This window comes from Piliocolobus tephrosceles, chromosome 7 (assembly GCF_002776525.5).
Source record: "Piliocolobus tephrosceles isolate RC106 chromosome 7, ASM277652v3, whole genome shotgun sequence".
In the NCBI taxonomy this organism is placed as follows: Eukaryota; Metazoa; Chordata; class Mammalia; order Primates; family Cercopithecidae; genus Piliocolobus; species Piliocolobus tephrosceles.
The window spans coordinates 106342734-106368258 of NC_045440.1; the positions used below are offsets into that span (position 1 = coordinate 106342734).

The 25525-nt window shown below is 43.3% G+C and overlaps 1 protein-coding gene across 1 annotated transcript in view; it reads left to right on the forward strand.

Moving 5' to 3' along the window:
• Positions 1-21960: 21960 nt before the first annotated feature.
• The window catches only part of ATP6V1C1 (ATPase H+ transporting V1 subunit C1), a 95934-nt gene continuing 92369 nt past the window's right edge, over positions 21961-25525 (forward strand). Inside the window, exon 1 of the mRNA XM_023225502.1 lies at positions 21961-22302. The gene's annotated coding sequence lies outside the window, so the exon portion shown is untranslated. The remainder of the gene's footprint in view (positions 22303-25525) is intronic.

Genomic DNA, 25525 nt, shown 5'->3' on the forward strand with positions numbered 1-25525 from the left:
AGTATCTTAATGTTTCAAGCACCAATAACAGGATTTGAGAGCAGGCGCCTACCCATGAAAGAAACCTAGACAGAGGCCAGGCATGCCCCTTAATGCTGTGGTTGGCTATGCTCAGGACAGTGGCAAACCTGACACTTGGTATTATTTCTCTAGGGTTCTACATGCACAGGAAAGCCTACACTGACATTTATATTTTTGAGATGGAGTCTTGCTCTGTCACCCAGGCTAGAGTGTAGTGGGGCAATCTCGGCCTCCCGGGTTCAAGCAATTCTTCTGCCTCAGCCTCCCAAGTAGCTGGGATTACAGGCACCTCCACCACGCCCGGCTAAGTTTTGTATTTTTAGTAGAGATGAGGTTTTGCCATGTTGGCCAGGCTGGTCTCGAACTCCTGACCTCAGGTGATCCACCGGCCTCAGCCTCCCAAAGTGCTGGGATTACAGGCGTGAGCCACTGCACCCGGCCTACACTAACATTTTAAACAGGACCTTTCTTCCCTACCGGTAGATTTCAAGAAGTAGGTCATTGGATAGGTAGGTTTGACTTTCTCTCTTGGCCCACAAATCCGTGACAATGGCACTAATAAGTTAGGCAACAGATATATACTGATAATGGTGCCCAGCAGCTAAGGGAGGAGCTGGAGAAGAAGCCCAAGGCCTCTAGGCTTTGACCAATAAGAAAAGGCATCCATAAATGGGATAGTTAACAGTACAGGCAGAGTATAATCAAGGGCCCTGTGGTGGTAAGATCATCAAGGACTGCAGAAATTAAGAGGAAGGAAAAATCAGTGCCCACTGGAATAGGACAGAGAAGCTTTGCAACAAAGATGGTGGATGGAAGGGGTAAGGAGGGTCTGGAGGAGGTAAACAATTTATATAATGTTCTTATCACTATTTAATACATAGAATACTATTTGTTACATTTACCAGGCGTTGTGCTGATTTCCTGTATTGTCTTATTTACTCCACTCAACAACATAAGGTAAAAACTGCAATTATCCGCATTCTGTAAACGATGATTACTGAGGCACAGAGAAGTTAAATAACTTGCCCAAGGTCACAGTGCAGGTGAGTGACAGAGGAGGGGTTTGAACCTGGTCTGTATGCCTTCCAAGGCCATGCATATACCATACTATACTGTACTGTACTATACTATACTGTACTATACTATACTATACTATACTATACTATACTATACTATACTGAATATCCACCATACTATGTTGAATATCCACTTAACGCTTATTAAATGTGTGCCTGCAGGCACTTCCCTAACATTCTACATTATCCCATTTAATCCTCAAGACAACCTTTTCAAGTTGGCAGTGCAATTATTTTCAAGTTCTGGATAAGGAAATGTGGGCCTAGAGGGGTAAAATAACTTGCCTGAGGTTTAGGTTGCCAGATAAAATACTAGACACCCAGATAAATGTAATAAATAATAAATAATCTCTCAGTAGAAATATTGTATGGGATGTACTCATACTAAAATTCATTGTTTATCTGCCATTCAGATTTAAATAGGTATCCAGTTTGCATTCGTTTGTTTTTGCTAAATTTGGCAATCTTATCTAGGTGATCCTGCAAAGCAAGGTTTAAATCAGGTGGTCTGACTGAGGGTCCACACCCATAACCACCGTATTCCAGATTGGCTGGAGAAGAGGGGTCAGCACTAATACCAGCATGTGTGGGAGGAAGTGAGTGGACCTTTCCTCCTAGGATTTGCGCTTAGATCGAGGAGAGCTGAGAAGGAGCAATGGACTTCTTCCTTCCCCTTCCGACCTCCCTTGATGCTGCTGCTACCCCCACCTGCTGGTGGTAAAAGAGTTAAAGGCCCTGGGCTATGCAGTCCCAGCCTTTAGTAACAAGTGCTTGGTTCTGACGCCAAGAACAGAAGGAAGAGGAAAACAGGAAAAAATGAGTCAGTATGGGATCTGCAGACACTATCACATGTACATCTTCCTGTATAAATTGCAGGACCTCCCACAGGGGTAGATGCCTGTACCTACAAAGTGATCACAGAAACCTGTAGCAAAACCACAGCAGCTGCAGTTATGTGACCATCTTGTGGGCTGCTATTAGCAAGGGAACTAGAACAGGTCAGGGAGCCAGTCAGCTAATGTAGACCCAGGGCCGATTAACCACGTGGCCATGCGGCCAGTGTCAAATACAGAAGCAGGAGAGAGAAACTGTGGCAACTCCAAGGTAAATGTTGCACTCAGTTCCAGTGCTTCAGCTGTGGAAATCTGGCTTGGCATAGCAAGCAGTATGGCACTGCAGCTGCAGAAACAAACGTTCCTGTGGTTAAAGGGGGTGAGCGCTTATATAATTGAACATCAAGCAAATACAGAACAGATCTAAGGGCTTAATGGGACCAGTGTTATACTCAGGAACAAGCAAGAAGAATTAGCAATAAGAAGCAGAAGCACAGAAATATTCCCTGCTGTGAAGGAACAGGGATTCATAAAAGAATTCACCATATAAAAAGGTACACATACAGATTTATGCTTGGTAAAGTTATGCAGTACATTGTATATATTTACTGGTATTTTTTAGAGTTATTTTTATTGTTTCCCTTCTTTGTTTTCTTTTTTTTTTTTTTTTTTTTTTTTTTGAGATGGAGTCTCACTCTGTCGCCCAGGCTGGAGTGCAGTGGCCGGATCTCGGCTCACGGCAAGCTCCGCCTCCCGGGTTCACGCCATTCTCCTCCTCAGCCTCCCGAGTAGCTGGGACTACAGGCGCCTACCACCTCGCCCGGCTAGTTTTTTGTATTTTTTAGTAGAGACAGGGTTTCATCGTGTTAGCCAGGATGGTCTCGATCTCCTGACCTCGTGATCCGCCCATCTCGGCCTCCCAAAGTGCTGGGATTACAGGCTTGAGCCACCGCTCCCGGCCCCCTTCTTTGTTTTCTAAAGGCTGGAGTGAAAGAACCCCTTGAGGTGGGATATACACAGCTTGTGAAATGCTGAGTTGTGTCCCAAAGATACCAAACATTGTCAGCCTAGATCTTTATTTTGAAAATTTGTTTATTTTTGAGACAGAGTCTCACTCTGTCACCTAGGTTGGAGTGCAGTGGCGTGATCTCAGCTCACTGCAACCTCTGTCTCCTGAGTTAAAGCGATTCCCCTGCCTCTGCCTCTGCCTCCCGAGTAGCTGGGATCAGAGGCGTGCACCACCATGCCTAGCTAGTTTTGTATTTTTTTAGTGGAGATGGGGTTTCTCCATGTTGGCTAGGCTGGTCTCCTACTCCTGACCTCAAGTGATCCACCTGACTTGGCTTCCCAAAGTGTTGGGATTACTGGCATAAGCCACTGCGCCCAGCCTGAAAATTCATTAACTAGTCATTTTACTCCCAGTCTTTCTGCCCTCTGGTTAATCTTCTATACTGTCACTAGAATTATTTCTTTTCTTTTGTGAGACTCTGTCACCCAGGCTGGAGGGGAGTGGAGTGGCAAAACCTTGGCTTACTGCAGCATCAACCTCCCTGGCTCAGGTGATCCGCCCACCTCAGTCTCCCCAGTAGCTGGGACTACAGGTGTGCACAACCATGTCTGGCTAATTTTATATATATATATTTTTTCTTTTGTGGAGATGGGGATTTTACCATGTTGCCCAGGCTGGTCTCAAACTCCTGGGCTCAGGCAATCCTCCCACCTCAGACTCCCAACATGCTGAGATTACAGGAGTGAGCCACTATGCCTGGCCTAGAGTCTTTTTTCTTTTCTTTTCTTTTCAGAAATGGAGTCTCTGTCACCCTGACTGGAGTACAGTGGTGTGATCTCAGCTCACCGCAACCTCCGCCTCCTGGGTTCAAGGGATTCTCCTGCCTCAGCCTCCCGAGTAGCTGGGATTACAGGTGTCTGCCACCACGCCTGGTTAATTTTTGTACTTTTAGTAGAGATGGGGTTTTGCCATGTTGCCCAGGCTGGTCTTGAACTCTTGACCTCAAGTGATCCACCTGCCTCAGCCTCCCAAAGTGCTGGGATTATAGGCACACGCCACCATGTCTGGCTAATTTTTGTATTTTTAGTAGAAACAGGGTTTCACTATGTTGGCCAGGCTGGTCTTGAACTCCTGATCTCATTATCCCCCTGCCTCAGCCTCCCAAAGTGCTGGAATTACAAGCATGAGCCACTGTGCCCAGCTGAGTTATTTCTTTAAAATGTGGATTGTTTAGATCATGATCAGTTGCATAGAACATAAAATTACAAAAGTTCAATGTGTTTTGTGATCTATTTCCAAACTGTTTTCCAAATTCTTCTTTCATAACCTGTTTCTCCCATCACAGGCTACACCTGCTTTTCTCTTTGTGGGTATCTGGTTTAGACTGTGCATGCCTCTCTATTTCATCTCTCTCCCAGCCCCTCTCTCACACTATGTGGGACAATAGCCAACTCATCACCAGATGTTTGCAGTTCATGGGCTGTTTCTTTCATCTGGTCTCCCTGTGGTGTGCTGGAGCTGCTCTTACTAGCTCACGCACATCTAGTCCCAACACAGTGTTTAGTGACATCGTGTTGGTAGCTTGAGATTTGCTGCAGGAGGAGTATTTACACTATGGAAATTGGCAAATGATACACATCCTGGCTTTTGTCCCCCTCCTGGAATGCCAGTTGAACCATTGTCCAGCACACCATTGTCATCTCCAGCTCTTTGCTTGGAAGATTTCTACTTATCCTCCAAGACAGAGTGCTTCTTTCTGAAGCTTTCTTGGACTCCCACAGAGGAACAGGGAGAAGAAAGCAATTCCTCTGTGCTAAGCATCTGGGCTGGGTACTTTACATATATAATTCTCATGCTTCTATTAAAGCAGTTGCATCATATTATAAGTATTTGTGATTTTCTCTTTGCTAAGTTCTAAGGGCAAATATTGCAATGTATATTAATCTTTAAAACACTATGTGCCTTCAAGGTATCTTGTAAATTGTGGGTTCTTAGTGAATGTCACAGTGTTTAAGCAGGAACTAGGAGGAAAAGCTGCATTGCTTTGTTTCATCTGTCTCTATCCTCCCAGAGAGTACCCCTTACACCATGAGCAATGCTGAACATTTTCCCAAGGTCTTCTGATGGGTAACTTAAAAAAAAAAAAAATCTACAACAAACACATTCATACAAAGGTATTACCAGTATAATACTTCTGGAGTTTTTACAGATGTTAAGGGGGCTGTAGGAACAGATGTATAAAGATGGAAATTTTAGGTCTCTGAAAGCCATGGGAGAAAGGCATGTTGGTAAAAGGGGCTTTTCAATGACCATGGTTTTTTTTTTTTGTTTTTTTTGTTTTTTTTTTTTTGAGACAGGGTCTCGCTCTGTCACCCACGCTGGTGTGCAGCGGTGCGATCACAGCTCACTGTACGCTTGATCTCCCGGGCTCAAGCGATCCTTCCACCTCAGCTACCCACGTAGCTGGAATGACCAGCATGTGCCACCGCACTTAGCTAATTTATTTTATTTTTAGTAGAGATGAGGTCTTGCTATGATGCCCAGACTAGGTGGCCACTCTTTTAAACCTATGAAGTAGATGAGGTACTTAGTACTGGTCCTGAAATATGGAATTTATTTATTTATTTTTGAGGCGGAGTCTCCCTCTATCACCCAGGCTGAAGTGCAGTGGTGCGATCTTGGCTCACTGCAACCTCCGCCTCCCAGGTTCAAGTGATTCTCCTGCCTCAGCCTCCTGAGTAGCTGGGACTACAGGTGTGCACCACCATGCCTGGCTAATTTTTGTATTTTTAGTAGAGACAGGGTTTCACCATGTTGGCCAGGCTGGTCTTGAACACCTGGCCTCAGGTGATCCACCTGCTTCGGCCTCCCAAAGTGCTGGTATTACAGGTGTGAGCCACCGCACCCGGCCTGGAATTTATAAAGGTAGTTGCCTCCTCCTTCTTGTTCTTCTCCTTCATGTCCCTCACCCTCCTTGTTGTTCATCATCATCGTCATCATCATCGAATCCTGGTGTAGAGCAGGGCTAGGCAAAGCTAAGAAACCATTCAACTGACTTAAAGCTGTTTTGGGAAGCATATAATTGTCCTTGTTTCACCTCACTTTTCCTTAAATTTTTTTTTTTTTTTTTGAGACGGAGTCTCGCTCTGTGGCCCAGGCTGGAGTGCAGTGGCCGGATCTCAGCTCACTGCAAGCTCCGCCTCCCCGGTTTACGCCATTCTCCTGCCTCAGCCTCCGGAGTAGCTGGGACTACAGGCGCCCGCCACCTCGCCCGGCTAGTTTTTTGTATTTTTTAGTAGAGACGGGGTTTCACTGTGTTAGCCAGGATGGTCTTGATCTCCTGACCTCGTGATCCGCCCATCTCGGCCTCCCAAAGTGCTGGGATTACAGGCTTGAGCCACCGCGCCCGGCCCCTTAAATGTATTAAAGCATCAAAACATTATTTTAAAAAAGCTGTTTTCTGTTGTTTGTGATGCTTTGTAAATATGACTCATTCACCCTCACCTCAGACAGTGTTAATTTGACCTGATTTGAATAGATGCTGTGAAATGATTGGCTGAAAGGTCCTTCCATGTAATTTATTCAAATCAGCATCATCAAAAGTTAAGGTAGAGATAAAACATTGTGTCGCACTCATCCTTAAGAAAGAAATAGCAGATACAGAAGCAACAGTAGAGTATGTCTGCTGTATTCTGAAACCCCTGCTGCACTAATACATTTCTGCAGCAACAGTAAAATATTCTGATCTTATTGCTTATTGGCCAAAGAGTTTCAGCAATAAGATGAGAATAGAGATGACTGTGGGCTGCAGAGGGGGTTTCCTGGAAGAGATGAGACCTGGAGGACAGGTGGAATGGAGTACTGAGGTTGTCTTGAGAGAAGAAAGTAACTGGGGTAAACGGTTAGGGCAGCATTTCCCGGTCTGTGTTTTGCAAAATAGCATTTGCCAAATATGGTTTTGAGGCCAAAGAAGTTCGGGAAATATTGTGTATACCCATCATAAATTAGACTGTTACAGACTCTGAGGAGATCTGAAGTGAAGAAACCTGTTTAGCTTTGTTTAACCTAAGTTTCCCTAATGTACAGGATCATGGAATCTGCTTTTTGGTAACATGCATTAGCATCTTTCAGAATGTTTGTGCTCCATGACTGGAACACTGTTGGGAAGCACTAATTTATGATTTTTTTGTTCTGTTTTGAGGCAAGGTCTTGCTCTGTTGCCCAGGCTGAAATGTGGTGGTGCCATCATGGCTCACTGCAGCCTTGACTTTGCAGGCTCAGGTGATCCTCCAACCTCAGCCTCCCGAGTAGCTGGGACTAGAGACATGCCACCACGCCTGGCTAATTTTTGTATTTTTTTGTAGAGACAAGTTTAGCCACGTCGTCCAGGCTTATTTGTGTATTTTTTGAGACTTTAAAAGAGTTAATTGTGTTACTCAGTTCATACTATCTTATCACATTTTTGAGAAGGTTTATCTTATTTTATTTTTCCCCCTCATCCCTAACCCCTACCCTTTACCATAAGTTCTTACTTTCACATGTTTCATATATTTTCTTAAATATGCCTTTGTCTTATAAGGTGTATTGTGTTAGTGTATGTGCTATAAATTTTATTTCTTGCTGTTTTTTTCTCAGTACTATATTTTAAAGAACTAAAATTGTGGCTGTGCATGCATTTCATTTGTTGTTTTTATCACTGCACAAGATTCCATAGTATGTAATCCACCCATTTTATTCATCCTTTCCTCCACTACTGGAAACCAAGGTTGATAGCAAATAGTCACAGGTACTAGATAATCATTTGATTATTTTACCTCTAGCCAATAAATAATAAACCTGGCCAATTGTGGCAAGCTGACCTGATCGAGTCCTAGCAATGATGAAGAGTGAATTTCAAAAGCAGCAGCCATCAGATAATTTGCTAGAGCAGAAGCTGAAAATCACTTAGCTCAACCTAAATCTGCCATCTAAAACTGTCATCTTTATGCAGTTTTCAAAATTGTGCTCTTGACATTAAAGGATGACTGTTAAAACATTTTCTTTAAAATGCAGAAAGGAATAGAAATGATTAATTACCCACCTATGGCAAGTGACCTTGAGCTAGGACTCAGGCAGTCTGGCCAGTTGAGCAGGTCAGGGAAGGAGGTGGGATGGGCATAAGGCCGGACGCCTCTCCTGAGAGGCTCCTAAGGAGACAGGTTGACCTTCTCCCAGTTACCCACCCCCAGGACCATATACTTCCTGTTTATAGGGCTAACCAAAGTATTTAATGCTAGGAACCTCGGACTTCAGGTAGTAACTAGGGAAGAGAATTATGGCAATTTGGGGGAGTCAAGAGGAATGCCAAACTCAGAGGAAACAGCTAATGGTGTTGAGCAGGAAGTTTCATAGAGTCCAAGAACTTCTGAGCAAAGAGGAAACTCTGCCAGGTAATGAAAGCACCTGGAACTTGTTCTCAACTTGGAAGTTCTTCACTTCCTTAAGAGTGTGTGATTGTGAAAGCCCTCTTAATACTATCCTGCAGTTCAGGTGGACGATGGTGAGCTGTGTTTCCAAGCAAAGAGGAGGACAGGACGCCTTGTTGCAGCCCGAGCTGTGAAAAATAAGTATTGAAAAAGAAGACATTTTTTACTTTTTTTTTTTTATGAGACAGCCCCTGGCTTTGTCGCCAGGCTAGAATGCAATGGCACAATCATGGCTCACTGCAGACTCAACTTCCTGGGCTCAAGCGATCCTCCCATCTCAGCCTCCTGAGTAGCTTGGACTACAGGCATGTGCCACCATACCCTGCTAATTTTTTCTATTTTTCGTAGAGATGGGGTCTCACTATTGCCTAGGCTGGTCTTGAACTCCTGGGCTCAAGTGATTCTCCCATCTCAGCCTCCCAAAGTGCTGGGATTACAGGCCTGAGCCACCATGCCCAGCCCATTTCTTTAATTCTAGCATTATATGAATTCCCACCATAAGCAATATACATGAATGTTGACAAAGAGACAGCTTAACTTAGAGAATGAACTTGGTGTACGTATAAATGGAGAGACTTAGAATTTTCTGTAATTGGGGTGGAAAACCAGACAGCATAAACTCTTGAGAGGCTGAAAAGGGTTGCTGGACAACAGGAAAAAAGGAGCTGAGTTGAACAACAGACAGCCTTCTGGATGACAGTGTCTAAGGGTTTTTACCAGTTCACTGGTGACGACTGCATAGAGTTCATTTTATTACTTACATCTAGAAAGCTGTAAGTCAAAAAAACCTCTTTAGATATCCAAAATGTAGAAGTCACCACACCTACAAATTGTAGCCCAGACTAAAGACCAGAATAAAAAAGCCAGGTGAGCAACCAACCTACAGATGGAGGTCTTAACAAAGCTTATTTTTGGTGGGGTCTGTTGCATGTTGGATTATTCTGGGAAGAAAAAGCTAAGTGTTGGGCCTAGTACAAATGTTTACTGGATTAGATTTCATGTGGTGTCGCTTAAATCAGAGAAGAAAACATCCCGCTGTCTCAAGTGTGAGATTTCTGTGTTCATGTCTTCGGTTCTGGGTTTTTAGCTCTTTCCCAGAATGATACAGTCAAATGAAGCTGTGCTGAGGGTGGCCTCTGGTGTAATGCAGCACCCGGCCACACGCATGAATCTAGCCAAACACTTCCAGGCTTGCCAGATGTTTCAGCAGAGCACACAATCCATCTGTTCGTTTGGCACTTTGCTGATGCGTGTGGGAAAACTCACAGATGCCAGGGCCTGGCTTCCAGCACTAGCGACAATAGTAATGACTTAAGAGAGATATTTATTTTGTGTATTTACTCAGATGTTTGGAAATGAGCTTTAGAAAAACCAATAAACATAACACAAACTGTGGGGAAACTTCAAGATAATCAATTCCTTCTCCCTGGTGTTGAACAATAATTATCCTGTAATTCTCCCATTTTGAAGGAAAAGAAATGTTTTTTCTTAAATGTTTCTAGTCAGACCTGAGTCTAAAATGCAATCAACCCCTCTCTCTCCTTTCTCACTATGTGTATCTACACATATATATGTATGTATATGTATCTACACATATATATCTATACACATATACCTATATCTATATACATACCTATATACACATACATATATAAATATACAACATATATGTGTATGAGTGTATACACATCTTATTGGTTATATGGGGAGGTAGAGAAAATACAAGTGATGATCTTTGTCTATTTCTGAGAAAGATTTTTTGATCTAAGTCTTTAGGAAGTTCTACTAATTACCCCTTCCTACTAGGGTTTCTTTTTTTGTTTTGTTTTGTTTTGTTTTGTTTTTTTGAGAAGGAGCCTCACTCTGTCACCCAGGCTGGAGTGAAGTGGCATGATCTCGGCTCACTGGAAACTCCGCCCCTTGGGTTCAATTGATTCTCCTGCTCAGCCTCCTGAGTAGCTGGGACTACAGGTGCGCGCCACCACGTCCAGCTAATTTTTGTATTTTTAATAGAGACGGGGTTTCACCATGTTGGCCAGGATGGTCTCCATCTCCTGACATCTTGATCTGCCTGCCTTGGCCTCCCAAAGTGCTGGGATTGCAGGCGTGAGCCACCGTACCCGGCCCCTACTAGGGTTTCTTAGGGGAGTGGTCTGCAATGAGGGATCTGGATGCCTGAATCTTTCTCCTTATAGTGCAAGAAAGAAGCTGTAACCCTGTGGAAGTGATTACTTTCTCTGGATTCAGTTTCTTCAGTTACACAATGGACTAGAGGATGTCCGAGGATGGGGCTACTGCAAACATTCTGGGACTCTGACTCCCTTCTTGATCAACCTCTCTTTCCCCCGACCCCCCACTGCCCTTCCACTTAGAGCCATCTGAGTGAAAAATGTGTGAACATTGGTGGTTGTCTTGCCATCTGGCATTCGGTGTGAGGAAGGAGTATAGAGACTACCCAGCAGCCATACCTCCTCCTAGTGTAGCGGCACTCTACATTCCTTTAGGGGAATGCTCTCTCTGTCCATGTGCATTGACTCAGATGCCAGGCCAGGACAATCAGTGCCTCGAACACCCAGGACCCATGACTGGCCCAATCAAAGTGAATCCCAAAACTTCTGCTCTCCCAGGAAGAGACTGCCTTTCCACCTGAGCTGGGGGACTGTGGAGCTAGTGGTGCTATACTCAGCTTATCACCAAAGAGGGAATGTCTGTCTCAGAAATAAGCCAACAAAGCCAAAAGCTGGAGAGACATAAACACATAAACAGATTTGATGCATAATTTGAGTGCCTGAAGCCTTGGACTTTTCAGGCTTTTTGGTTTGTTTGTTTTTGAGACAGGGTCCCACTCTGTCACCCAGGCTGAGTACAATGGCTCGATCACAGCTCACTGCAGCATCATCCTCCCTGGGCTCAGAAGATCCTCCTGCCTCAGTTTCCTGAGTAGCTGGGACTACAAGGTGCACCACCACGCCTGGCAAATTTTTAAGTTTTTTGTAGAGATGGGTTTTCATGATGTTGCCCAGGCTGATCTCGAACTCCTGGGCTCAAGCGATCCTCCCGCCTTGGCCTCCCAAAGTACTGGGATTACAGGAGTGAGCCACCACACCTGGCCCAGATTTTTCAGTTCTTAAACCATCAGGCTTTCTTCTTGGCTTAACTTAGGTTGGGTTTTCTGTCACATGCAGAAAGAGCCCAAATTTTCCAGATTTTGTTTTAATAATACCTAATTTTATTAAAAAGGACACAGTAATCTCAAGTGTTCATATTAATTGTTATATCCTGATGTAACAAGCCAGTTTCTCTTCATTCACTGAGGGTCTATCTGAGCTTCTTCAGGTATTTTGAATCTTTTATCAATGTATGTGTAAGAAGATGGTAAGAGGAACCAATGATGGCTGCTGTCTCGTGACATCCAGTCGCTTGAGAAGGGTTTCTAAATATTCTTAAATAAGCGGCATCTCATCTTCATCCTATTTTACAGTCATTATTGTGACAAAGGCTAAGTCAAAGAACCTGGGGGGAAAAAATCAGTGTTCCTTCGCTGGGCACGGTAGCTCACACCTGTAATCCCAACACTTTAGAAAGAGGCCGAGGCAGGCTATCCCTTGAGGTCAGGAGTTTGAGACCAGCCTGGCCGACATGGTGAAACCCTGTTTCTAGTAAAAATCCACAAATTAACCGGGCATGGTGGCATGCGCCTATAGTCCCACCTGCTTGGGTGGCTGAGGCACGAGAATTGCTTGAACCCAGGAGGCAGAGGTTATAGTGAACCAAGATTGCACCACTGCACTGCAGCTTGAGCTACAGAGCTGAACTCTGTCTCAAAAACAAAACAAAACAGTGTTCATCTATTCCCTCTTATTGTTTTATTTTATGTGTTTTTTTGTAGTGTACTGTTTTGATTTTTTTCTTATTTCCTTTTCTGTATTTTGTCAGTTACATTATTAGTGGTTATCCTGGAGATTATAATTCAACTCTTAAAAATTCAACTCATGCAACAATCAATTTTGAATTCACATCACTTAGCTTCAATCATATACAAAAACTCTTCTCCTATAGCTCCATCCCCTTTTTATGTTATTAGTAATGTCGCAATTGTTTTTTCTTTTTCTTTTTTTTTTTTTTTTTGAGACGGAGTCTCACTCTGTCTCCCAGACTGGAGTGCAGGGGGGAGATCTCCGCTCACAGCAAGCTCCGCCTCCCAGGTTCGTGCCATTCTCCTGCCTCAGCCTCCCAGGTAGCTGGGACTACAGGTGCCTGCTACCACGCCCGGCTACTTTTTTGTATTTTTATTAGAGACAGGGTTTCACCGTGTTAGCCAGGATGGTCTGGATCTCCTGACCTCGCCATCCGCCTGCCTCGGCCTCCGAAAGTGCTGGGATTACAGGCGTGAGCCACTGCGCTCGGCCGTATTGTCACAAATTACATCTTTAGACATTATGTGGCAATTAATATACACCTATAATTATTATTTATGCACTTGTGTTTGAAATCATACAGAGAAGAAAAGGAATTACAAACTAAAAATATAATAACACTGGCTTTGTTTTTACCTAGGTAGGTACGTTTACCGGTGCTCTTTATTTCCTCACGTGGTTTCAAGTTACTGTCTAGTGCCTTTTCATTTCCACTTAAAGGACTCCGTTTAGCGTTTCTTGTAGGGTAAGTCTACCAGCTGCACATGTCAGAACAAGGAGGTGGGAACCAACCTAGGGATGTCTGGGAAAGACACTCGGCAGCTCTTTTCTAGAAGCCAAAATCGGAGCCAAACTCCACCAAGCACCCCATTTGGAACTGGACTCAGAGGGAAGCTGTGATCTCTTCTGCCTCACTAGACCTTTGAACTGGGAGTCAAGGCATCTCAGTTTTTGTTCTGGTTCTGTCCTTAACAAGCCGTATGACTGTGGAAAAGTCACCTATCTTATTTGGGCCTTTCTCCTTATCTGTAAAATTAGGTGTTCCAGATCAGGGGCTGTCAAACTTTTTTTTCTGTAAGAGGACAAATAGTATTTTAGGCTCTGTGGCCGTAAAGTCTGGCACAACTACTCAATTCTGCCATTGTAGTGCAAAAAGTGGCCATGGACAATAGCTGAACAAGTGGGCATGGCTGTGTCTCAATAAAACTTTATTTATAAAAACAGAAGGCAGGTCAGATTTGGCTTGTGGGCCCTAGTTTGCCAACCCCTATTCTATAATATATAGCCTTGGAGAGTCCTTTTAATTTTAAAATATATAAGGTCTGATGATCTTCATTGTTACGATCAGTGTCCTTTCACTCCTTTATACCATCCTAGGGCATTACCCCTATCAACAATACAATGGTAAGAATCACTGTTATTTTTAGGTGTCTATGGGCCAAGCATTTTTTTTTTGTACTTTATTCATTCCTCCCAACAAACCTATTAGGTGGGTATTTGCTGTGGTCTGAATGTTTGTGTCCCCTACCAAATTCATATGTTGAAATCCTAATGCCTGTGTTGATGGTGTTAGGAGGTGGAGCTTTTGGGAGGTGATTAGGTGATGAGGGTGGATTTAGTGCTCTTCTAAAAGAGACCCGAGGCCAGGTGCGGTGGCTCATGCCTATAATCCCAACACTTTGGGAGGCGGAGGCAGGTGGATTACAAGGTCAGGAGTTCAAGACCAGCCTGGCCAAGATGGTGAAACCCCATCTCTACTAAAAATACAAAAATTAACTGGGCACAGTGGCAGGCGCCTGTAATCCCAACTACTTGGGAGGCTGAGGCAGGATAATCGCTTGAACTTGGGGGGTGGAGGTTGCAGTGAGTCGAGATCAAAGTGAGATTCCATCTCAAAAATAAATAAATAAATAAATAAACAAACAAACAAATAAATAAAAGAGACCCAGAAAGCTCGTTCACCCCTTTCACAATGTGAGGACACAGTGAAAAGGCACCATGTATGAACCAGGAAGCCCTCACCAGGCTGAATCTGTTAGTACCTTGATCTTAGACTTCCCAGCCTCCTGAACTGTGAGCCATAAATCTCTCTTATTATAAGCTACTTCGTTTATGACATTTTCTTGTAGCAGTCTGAACAGACAGTACTATTATAATTGCCATTTTACATAAGAAGAAATTAAAGTCAGAGATATCTGCTAATAGATCCAAGGCCACAGAGTTGGTGAGAGCAGAAAGCAGGCCAGTGTGACTCTAAAACCTTTGCTATGCTTTTTCCATCTCACATCATATATATATATTTATAGATTTACGTATATTTATGTATTTATATATACTTATATATTTATATATACTTTTATATGTATATTTATATATGTATATATTTTTTATATTTTATATATGTGTATTTTTTTTGAGACAGAATCTTGCTCAATCTTGGCTCACTGAAACCTCCGCCTCCTCATTTCAAGCAATTATCCTGCCTCAGCCTCCTGAGTACCTGGGATCACACACACCCACCACTACACCTGGCTAATTTTTGTATTTGTAGTAGAGACAGGGTTTCACCATGTTGGCCAGGCTGGTCTGGAACTGCTGACCTCAGGTGATCCACTTACCTCCGCCTCCCAAAGTGCTGGGATTACAGATGTGAGCCACCGTGCCTGGCCTGATTAAAGAATTTTTTAAAAGCACAGTAGAGAACCCAATTGTCTTGACAGGGAGGAAATCAAACCTTAAATACATTAAAGATTAAGAGACAAAAATTCTACACCAACCCTTTTTTTTTTTTTTTTTTTTTTTGAGATGAGGGGTTTACTATGTTGCCTAGGGTAGAGTCAAACCCCGGGATGTAACAAACTTTCCTCCTCAGTCTCCTGAGGAGCTGGGACTACAGGCACTCCAGGCAGGTGCCTGGCTCCACACAGACTGTTTTTGAATTATAAATACTTCAAGTGATTAGTTACCCCTTAAAAATGCTGTCTCTCAAAATGCAAAGTCAGCAAAAGAACCTGTTGATGCTCTCAAAGAACTTGCCATCTGTTTGGCAAGACATATGGAAGAACTAGTGAACAAAAATACAGTCCCAGATTAACTGCAGAAGTGCTTTCAATTACCCTTCACTTACTGCAGCTGCCAGACAGATGAATGCATTCCCTCAGCACCACACTACACTCTGAGTGCCTCTTGAGAACAGGACATTTGGGTACTGTATTAAGATTCCTTTGGCTGCTGTAGCAAACATAATAGCTTAAAACACAGATTTATCACATTACAGTTCTGGAGCTCAGAAGTCAAAAATCAGGTTCAGTGGGCTAAAGTCAGGGTCTTGTACAGGCTGTTTCTTTCTGGAGGTCTGAAGGAAAAATTGGTTTCCTTGCCTTTTTCAGCTTCAAGAGGCTGCCAGCATTCCTTGGCTTGTGGCTCTTTCTTGGTGTCACTCCAACTTCTTGCTTCTACCATCATTGCTATGGTTTGGATATTTGTCCCATCCAAACTTCATTTTGAATTTAATCCCCAATGTTGGAGGTGAGGCCTGTTGGGAGGCATTTGGGTCATGAAGGCGGATCCCTCATGAATACATTAACGTCCTCCCTCAGGAGCTAGTGAATTCTTACTCTATTCCCATCAGAGCTGGTTGTTTAAAAAGAGTCTGGATAGCCAGGCATGGTGGCATGCACCTGTAGTCCCAGCTACTTGGGAGGCTGAGGCAGGAGGATCACTTGAGTCTAGGCGTTTGAGATTGCAGTGAGTTGTGATGGCACCACTGCACTCCAGCCTGGGCAACAGAGCAAGACCCTGTCTCCAAAAAAAAAAAAAAAAAGGTCCTGGCACCTCCCCTACGTTTCCACTTCCTCTCTCACCACGGGATCTCTGCATAAGCCAGTTCCCCTTTTCTTCCCACTGTGAATAGAAGCAGCCTGAGACCCTCACCAGGTGCAGATGCCCAGTCGTTAACTTTCTGAATTGTGAGCCAAATAAACCTCTTAAAAAAAAAAAAAGATTTCAATAGTTTTTGGAGAACAGGTGGTTTTTGGTTACATAGATAAATTCTTTAGTGGTGATTTCTGAGATTTTGGTGCACCTGTCACCCAAACAGTATACACTGTACGCAGTGTGTGGTCTTTTATTCTTCACCTCCTTCCCACCCTTCCCCCCAAGTCCCCAAAGTCCATTATTATCATTCTTATGCATTTGCATCCTCATAGCTTAGCACCCACTCATAAATGAGAACATATGATATTTGGTTTTCCATTCCTGAGTTACTCCACTTAGAATAATTAAACCTCTTTTTCTTTATAAATCACCCAGCCCTGGGTATATACTTTTATAGCAACACAAAAAGGTTAAGATAGTCACATCTCCTACTACTTACTGACCCTCCTGCCTGCCTCTTACAACGACTTTTGGAAGTACATTGGGCCCATTCAGATAATTCAGGAAAGATCCTTAATTTAATCATACCTGAAAAATCCCTTTTGCCATACAAGAAACATTTGTAAGTTTCTGGAATTAGGACATGAACATCTTTGAGGTGCCATTATTCAGCCCACCACAGATACTATCCCCCATCTTCTCCTCCCACAGTTGAGCTGTATGCCTAAGAGTAGTTGGCTGTGTTTGTTTCTGGACTTGATTTGTGTTTGCTTTTGTAACTAATTTTAAAAATTAAGAAACCAATGAGGCCGGGCGCGATGGCTCACGCCTGTGATCCCAGCACTTTGGGAGGCTGAGGTGGGCGGATCACGAGGTCAGGAGATTGAGACCATCCTGACTAACACAGTGAAACACCATCTGTACTAAAAATACAAAAAATTAGCTGGGCGTGGTGGCGGGCGCCTGTAGTCCCAGCCACTCAGGAGACTGAGGCAGGAGAATGGCGTGAACCTGGAAAGTGGAGTTTGCAGTGAGCCAAGATTGCGCCACTGCACTCCAGCCTGGGCTACAGAGCAAAAACTCCGTCTCAGAAAAAAAAAAAAAGATGCCTGGCGCGGTGGCTCAAGCCTGTAATCCCAGCACTTTGGGAGGCCGAGACGGGCATCACGAGGTCAGGAGATCAAGACCATCCTGGCTAACACAGTGAAACCCCATCTCTACTAAAAAATACAAAAAAACTAGCTAGGCGAGGTGGCAGGCGCCTGTAGTCCCAGCTACTCCGGAGGCTGAGGCAGGAGAATAGCGTGAACCCGGGAGGCGGAGCTTGCAGTGAGCTGAGATCCGGCCAATGTACTCCAGCCTGGGCGACAGAGCAAGACTCCGTCTCAAAAAAAAAAAAAAAAGACCAATGAAATCTGAGGGCAAAAAGAAAGACTTGCAATGTGTATGGAAAACAAGTAAAATGAACTAAGGTAAGTCACTAAAGAAGTACGGTCACATGGGGTATGTAGCATGTGCCTGTAGTTCCAGCTACTCAGGAGACTGAGGAGGATCGCTTGAGCCCAGGCATTCAAGTCCAACCTGGACAACATAGCAAGGAAATATCTCAAAAAAAGAAAATATGGTCAAATTAGGTGTGGCCAGGAAATCTATGGAAGTTTTAGGAAATAATGCACAACTCAAGAAGGATTAATCAATATATATAGAGATGGCTTGTGTAAGAAAGAAGAGGCAGAATATATCTCAAGGGAGATCTACTCAAACAAAAGGACTAGGCCCCATGTCAAAAAACTGGCCAACAAATGCACATTTAAATGTTCTTAAACATTTAAAGTAGGTATGTTTAAATTATGATTTGCCTGCCTTAACCAACTTTTCAGGTTAACTAAGCAACTTCTTACCAATCCTGATAAGAGGAATCCAATTAAATTTGATTCAGGGTTTTAGAGACAATACTAATCAGTTAAGATAATAATTTGGCAGAAAGGTTTAATCAAGAGAGTGGAGCATAAACTGTATCGTGGATGTTATGTGGGATCTGAAAGGATGGTTGGGGGTCAAAGCAAGGCACGTGAGATGAAACAAACAGCATACAACTGTAGGGTTAGAAATGAGTAGGGGCCGGGCGCGGTGGCTCAAGCCTGTAATCCCAGCACTTTGGGAGGCCGAGACGGGGGAATCACGAGGTCAGGAGATCGAGACCATCCTGGCTAACACGGTGAAACCCCGTCTCTACTAAAAACTACAAAAAAAACTAGCCAGCTGAGGTGGCGGCGCCTGTAGTCCCAGCTACCCGGGAGGCTGAGGCAGGAGAATGGCGTGAACCCGGGAGGCGGAGCTTGCAGTGAGCTGAGATCCAGCCACAGCACTCCAGCCTGGGTGACAGAGCTAGACGCCGTCTCAAAAAAAAAAAAAAAAAAAAAAAAAAAAAAAAATGAGTAGGAATGGTCATTTCAACCTATAAGGTAGAACCCTGATAAATCCGAGTGTGGTTCTCATTCCAGCAGTATCAGCAACACCTGGGAGCTTGTTAGAACTGCATATAGGGTGAGAGGAGGGAGAGGATCAGAAAAAATAATGAATGGGTACCAGGCTTAATATTTGGGTGATGAAATAATCTGTATAACAAACCCTCGTGACACAAATTTACTTATGTAACAAACCTGCACATGTACCTGTGAGCTTAAAAGTTAAAAAAAGCCGGGCACGGTGGGTGGCTCAAGCCTGTAATCCCAGCACTTTGGGAGGCCGAGACGGGCAGATCACAAGGTCAGGAGGTCGAGACCATCCTGGCTAAGCCGGTGAAACCCCGTCTCTACTAAAAAAATACAAAAAACTAGCCGGGTGAGGTGGCGGGCGCCTGTGGTCCCAGCTACTGGGGAGGCTGAGGCAGGAGAATGGCGTAAACCCGGGAGGCGGAGCTTGCAGTGAGCTGAGATCTGGCCACTGCACCCCAGCCTGGGCGACAGAGCGAGACTCCGTCTCAAAAAAAAAAAAGTTAAAGAAAAAGAAAGAAAGAAAGAAAGAAATGCATCTTTCTGAGCACTCTGGCTCACTCCTGTAATCCTAGCACTTTGGGAGGCTGAGGCAGAAGGATTGCTTGAGCCCAGGAGTTCGAGACCTGCCTGGGCAACATAATGAGACCCTGTCTTTACAAAAAATACAAAAACTTAGCCAGGTCTGATGGCACATACCTGTAGTCCCAGCTGCTTGGGAAGCTGAGGCGGGAGGATCAATTGAGCCTGGGAGGTTGAGGCTTCAGTGAGCTGTGATCATGCCACTGCACTCCAGCCTGGGCACATAATGAGACCCTGTCTCAAAAAAAGAAAAAAAAAAAAAAAAAAGAAATGCATCTTTCAGATATTTCAGGCCTCAGCCCAGACCCACTGAATCAGAATCTGCAATTTAACAAAACTCCAGGTAATTTAATTGCACATTAACTTGTGAGAAAGGCCGGTTTAGAGAGAGCAAGAGTCTTCCTAAACTGCACTGTAGAGTTAATATGGTACATATAAAACATAATGACAACTGAGTTATTAAGCACCTTCTATATGCCAGGCAAACTAACAGGTGCTTTGTAAACCTTGTCTTACTTAATTCTGAAAGATCCCAGTCTTGTAAAATAGAATTGATCTTTATTCTCAATAATGAAACAACCTTTTCTGCTTTCTGCCATCCCTTTGGTTGAAGTTGGTATAAAGAATACATTAGTGTCTAAAAAATCTCAAATAATTGCTTTTTGAAATTCAGTATGTAAAATATTTTGACATAATGTTTTTTTACTCCCTTCGTTGGCTGGGTTGCAAACTCTTATAGGTAGGAAGATCTCAGACTCCTTGATAATTTCAACCTATGAGAGAGAGAAAAAAAAACAACAAACAAACAAACAAACAAAAAACACCAGGGGAAACTCAAAAGCATTCTGGTTAGGAGAGGGTAAAAAATAAATTAAATAAAATCAGCAAGAAATACACTCTATTAAGTGGAATTTGGAAATGATAAATCAGATGGAACCAAATCTTGGGGAGTTTGCAATAAATTCTGGGTATTCCTACAGTGCTGCATGTCTCAGCAGTTTATGCAAAAAGGGAGGGCCAAACCTTCTCTTTCCAAAGAAGGCGTTAAGACAGTCTGCCCTTTCCTTGCCCAGACTGGAAAATATGAAGTCCTTGTACCTTCTTGCTGCTCCCTGAGCCCAGTGCCCAGCCCATACCAAACAGGGTAGAAGGAGTACCAGCAGCAACCCCAATGTTGGGATGTTGGGATGTTGGGCAATAGTGGGGCACCATTAGTATGCCTATGCCTCACTCACAAGGGTGGTTTTCAGTAGGCCTCCAGTTCTAACTAAGCTCCTTTCAGCAAGATTCAGCCAGACACCGTGGCACACGCCTGTAGTCCCAGCTACTTAGGAGGCTGCTGCAAGAGGATCGCCTGAACCCAGAAATTTGAGGCTGCAGTGAGATATGAGTGTGCCACTCCAGCCTGAACGACATTGCAAGACACCAGCCTCTAAAAGAAAACCCAAACAAAATTTAAGAAACAAGAAAGATTCAGTGGTTCTTCACCCACTTGCAGACAGAGGGTCCCTAAAACAGACAGGGTCAAGTGCTGGGTCCTAGTGCTCCTTGCCACTGTGCTTAATTGTGACAGGAGTGGGGGCTAAGGGGATAGGAGGGCTGGGGTGGGGGTGGGAGGGCATTCCTTTCCCTCAGGCTTTCACAGTGTACATTTTGTATTCCAGAATCAGAAATCTGAGTGTAGGAAGAAGTGGGTTAGCCCTGGAGAAAGGAAAAGGAGGATCAAGGTTCTCTGCAAAGAGCTGGAAGCTAAAAAGCAGACTGTGTTTACTTACCAACCAGGACTAAGTGGAATCTTTGCCAGCTTCCAATATGGCCTTAAAAGTATATGAAATCCAATAAATATTTCTGCAAAGCAAGAGCTCTTCACTGCTTTACTCTCCACCACCTGAATCCTTGCAGGGAGTGTAGTGTGTATCTAATCAATCTATTAAAAAATACTTTAAAAGTTCTATATATGTATCAATATTTAATATTGTTTTTACATTATTTAAATGTTTTTCTAAATAATATTATAGTATATATATATATCTGAAGCATTCTATTCAGTGACAAAGAATTATGTTTAGATATTTACATTTATATAGGAAAACTCATAACCTGAATATGTCCTGTGGGATCAAACCACTGACCCTTCCAGGATGGAAGAGACTTAAGGTAGTCAGCTTCCATCAAGTGGCCAGTTGGTCTCATTGAGGAATGGTGTCACATCAGGGGCTCAGTGTTGGTCTCTGTTGCAGATGTATCGGACATTTGATAATGGCAGCAGCTGGATAAGTCTTGGTAAGGGTTGGAAGTATAGTTAGTCCTCACTTTGCATGATCCCAATATGCACAAATCTTAGTTACCACCACTTAGTTAAATCACACCAGAACCCCAACAACATGGTTTAAATTTCAGCTACATTATTAACTGTGCACAATTACACAAAGTACAAACCTCACTGTCAGCTCTTTAGTCCACAAATCACTATGTAAATAACAGATGCATAGCATGATCAATAACCAATCACACCACTCCTTTCAAAGTCCACTGATGATTGGCCACTGCCCATATGTTCAGTTCATACACAGCAAAGCATGTAGTTGTGTTGCTCATTTTCCTGTGAATGAAGACACAGGATGATATACCATAATGGATACTCAAAACAGGAAATTGGCCAACAAAGATGAAAGCGCAGAAAAAAGTCCAAAAAGTGGTAACGCTGGAAGTGGACTCCGAATTGAATGAGTTACAGAAAAACAGTTCATTGTGAGAATGTGGCCACTGCGTCATTCAAGAGTCCCAGCCAGAGGAACTTAGAAAGGCAAACTTAACATAAATGAGGAAGGAAGTGTGGCAAAAAGCATGCTGTCGCAGAAGAAGTGGTCCTGGCAGAAACTTCACATTGAAGCAACTCTGGGAGATTTTTCATGATATTGAAGAAACAAAGGATACAACGTCAGAAGGTGATCCAGTCTTAGAAACGACAGCAGTTCATCAAGTCAGAGAAAAGATGCTCTCTCCATGTCGTAAATTACATAAGAAGGTAAGCACTATCCAAATGACTCTTGTTGTTTCATTTACAATTTATTTACTCTTGCTATTTGTTTTCTTTTTCTTTTTTTTTTTTTTGAGAGGGAGTCTTACTCTGTAGCCCAGGCTGGAGTGCAGTGGTGCAATCTCGACTCACTGCAAACTCTGCCTCCAGGTTCAAGCAATTCTCCTGCCTCAGCCTCCCAAGTAGCTGGGATTACGGGTGTGCACCACCATGCCCAGCTAATTTTTATATTTTTAGTGGACACAAGGTTTCACCATGTTGGCCAGGCTAGTCTCAAACTCTTGACCTCAGGTGATCCACCTGCCTTGGCCTCCTAAATTGCTGGATTGTAGCCATGATCCACCGTACCCCGCCTACTCTTGCTGTTTATTTTCTATGTTGTTTATTTACGTAGAAATTTAATGTTACTAATGTTTAAATTACTAACGTTTCAAAACCTTAGATAATATACATTTAATAGTATATTTTAAGCAAAGAACAATTCATGAAATTGGTAGCTCTCAGAACCAAAAGAAATTCAGAATGCTTTATTGCAGCAGCATGGGCAGTGAGCTTCTACACAAAGGGAAGATGAAAGTGTACTTCACTGGATTAGGTGGAAAGACCCTAGTTAGAGGTTAGCTGGTGTTTTCTTATTGGTAGTCTTGAGTTTTGTTTTACTCTTTACATTGGGCTCTAGTCTGCTTACACGTAGGAACCTAAAGTACTAGGGTTGTCTCCATCTTGTTAAAATAAAAACTTCAGCCGAATTCAATTTAAAGGAGTTTAATTAAGCAATGAATGACTCACGAATTGGGTAGCCCCCAGAATCACAGCAGATTCAGAGAGACTCCAGAGAAGGCTTGTGGTTAGAACAAATTTATAAACAGAAAAAGGGAAGTGATGTACAGAAATCAGCAGTGAGGTACAGAAACAGCTGGATTGGTTACAGGTTGGCGTTTGCCTTATTTGAACACGGTTTGAACACTTAGCAGTCTATGAGTGGCTGAAATATGGCTGCTGGGATTGGCCAAAACTCAGCTGTTGTTACAGGCGCATGCTTCTAAATTAGGTTTTCAATTTTGTATGCCTATTAAGCTAGGTTACAGTTTGTCCACAAGGACTCAAATATAGAAGCACGAATTCTTTCTCAGGCCATATTTAGTTTGCTTTAACAGTCTAATGCCCTCCCTGTTAGAATTTTTGTTAAAAACAATTATTCTGTGTTTTTGGTGAGCCTCTTATGAGAGACTGAACAATACTTAGGCATAGGCACCCCTCCCTGTTACCATCACAGGTAAGTTGTCTTTGTCTCTGTGGAACTCACAAGTCATGATGTCAGGCTCATTGAAGAAAGATTCCTTTTGTTGTTTACGTCATTATTGTCACTCTGATCAAGGTGAGAGCATCTAACGTACCGCTGATGGCTGAGAGCATGCATTTAAGACTCTTGACAGAATACAGCAAACCAGGGTGATTACAATGATGACCATCAGGAGGATAATACCAAGAGACTAGAGTATGCTCCTTAGCCAAGGTCCTCATGAATCAAACCAACTAAAATTGAAAAAGTCAAGGAATGAACCAGAGGAGGATTCAACTTGTTTTAACCAGGTGGCCTGTTTGTTAATTTCTTGTGATTGAGTTTCTAATAAAAGAGGTATTTATCCAGGCACAACAGGAGGAATAGGGTAAAATGAGCTTATTGCATAGACTCTTCCTTGTTCAGCCAATAGTCCAATGCAAGCCTATTATCTAAAACTACTTGAGTAAAAGAATTTAGAGATTTTTGTTGGATAGCTATAGCCATAGCTGTAGAACCTGCAATAGTAACTAATATCAAAGAAAAATTTTTGACCTTTATTTCATTTGTAGTCATCCCAAGCCATGGGAAAATGGACCTAACATATCATGCCCCCTTGGCAGGGTTGTCATCTGCTGGTCAGTTTCTTTTTAATCTATGATGCAGGTTTAGAGGGGTGTACCAATGTTTAGCTTCTGACTGGTTGTGTAGTGACAATGGCACCTTTAAAATCCCTAGTCCCCACTGGCCTTTCATTCTCCATCTGTCAAGATATGGGGTGGTCCAAGCATATGGCTGACAGTTAAATTCTCTGCTGATGAATATGTACCTAGGACATTCCTGAAAGCCTAGGGGGTGAGGGGGAAGGATGTACCTAGGGTGAACAAGGCTCCTCCTTGGGAGACTTCAGTTATGGTGTAATTAGCTGGCGTCACCTGTTTCTATCCAAGAGACTGATACTGAGTTATTACGTCCTAGAAGTCTGCCAAAATACCTATGTAGATAGGCATTCTTGTAAATAGCTCTGTTAATATTCTCCTTTTTGTGCATAGCCTCCTTGCAATATGGTCAGCAGACCTGGCCATCCTATTCCATGGTTGGGTTAAAAAAGAAGAATAATGGGGTCTAGAAGTTTAACTCTATAAAGGGACCAACGGTATAATCTAAACAGATTGTTGCATTTGGGATTCTGGCAAATTGAGTCACAAGATACACTAATGGGTCTCTAAAAAGCCATGTAAGTATTTTGACTTAGCATGGAAAATCCAGAATTTAGCAAAATTTTCTGCAGAAGCTATAGACTGTGAGATTCTAAATATGGCATTATCATGCTATACACAGATAGAAAGGAAGAGTAAGAAACAGGAGAGAAAAAGAACAGGGGTTCCATGATAGGAAGAGGAGGTTCTTTTCTGAGATGGAGTCTCGCTCAGTCACCCAGGCTGGAGTGCAGTGGTGCGATCTCAGCTCACTGCAAGCTCTGCCTCCCAGGTTCACACCATTCTCCTGCCTCAGCCTCCCAAGTAGCTGGGACTGCAGGCACCTGCCACCAAGCCCAGCTAATTTTTTGTATTTTTAGCAGAGACGGGGTTTCACCATGTTAGCCAGGATGGTGTTGATCTCCTGACCTTGTGATCCGCCCATCTCAGCCTCCCAAAATGCTGGGATTACAGGCTGGAGCCACCGCGCCCTGCCCAGGAAGAGGAGGTTCTTGATCTCTGATCTTGGGAAAGCCGTCTACATTCAAGATGCCATCTGCTTCTGGGAGAGATGTTCCTGGTCAACTTTACCTTGAGATCCCTAACTGGTCGTCAGTTCTAAGAGTCTGGAAGGGCCCTCTTGAGTTGAGAAACATTGGTCCAAAACTCAAGGCTTTACTGTATTGTAAGTGGTGAGAAGTTGGTGTGGTCCCTTCCAGTGAGACTCAAG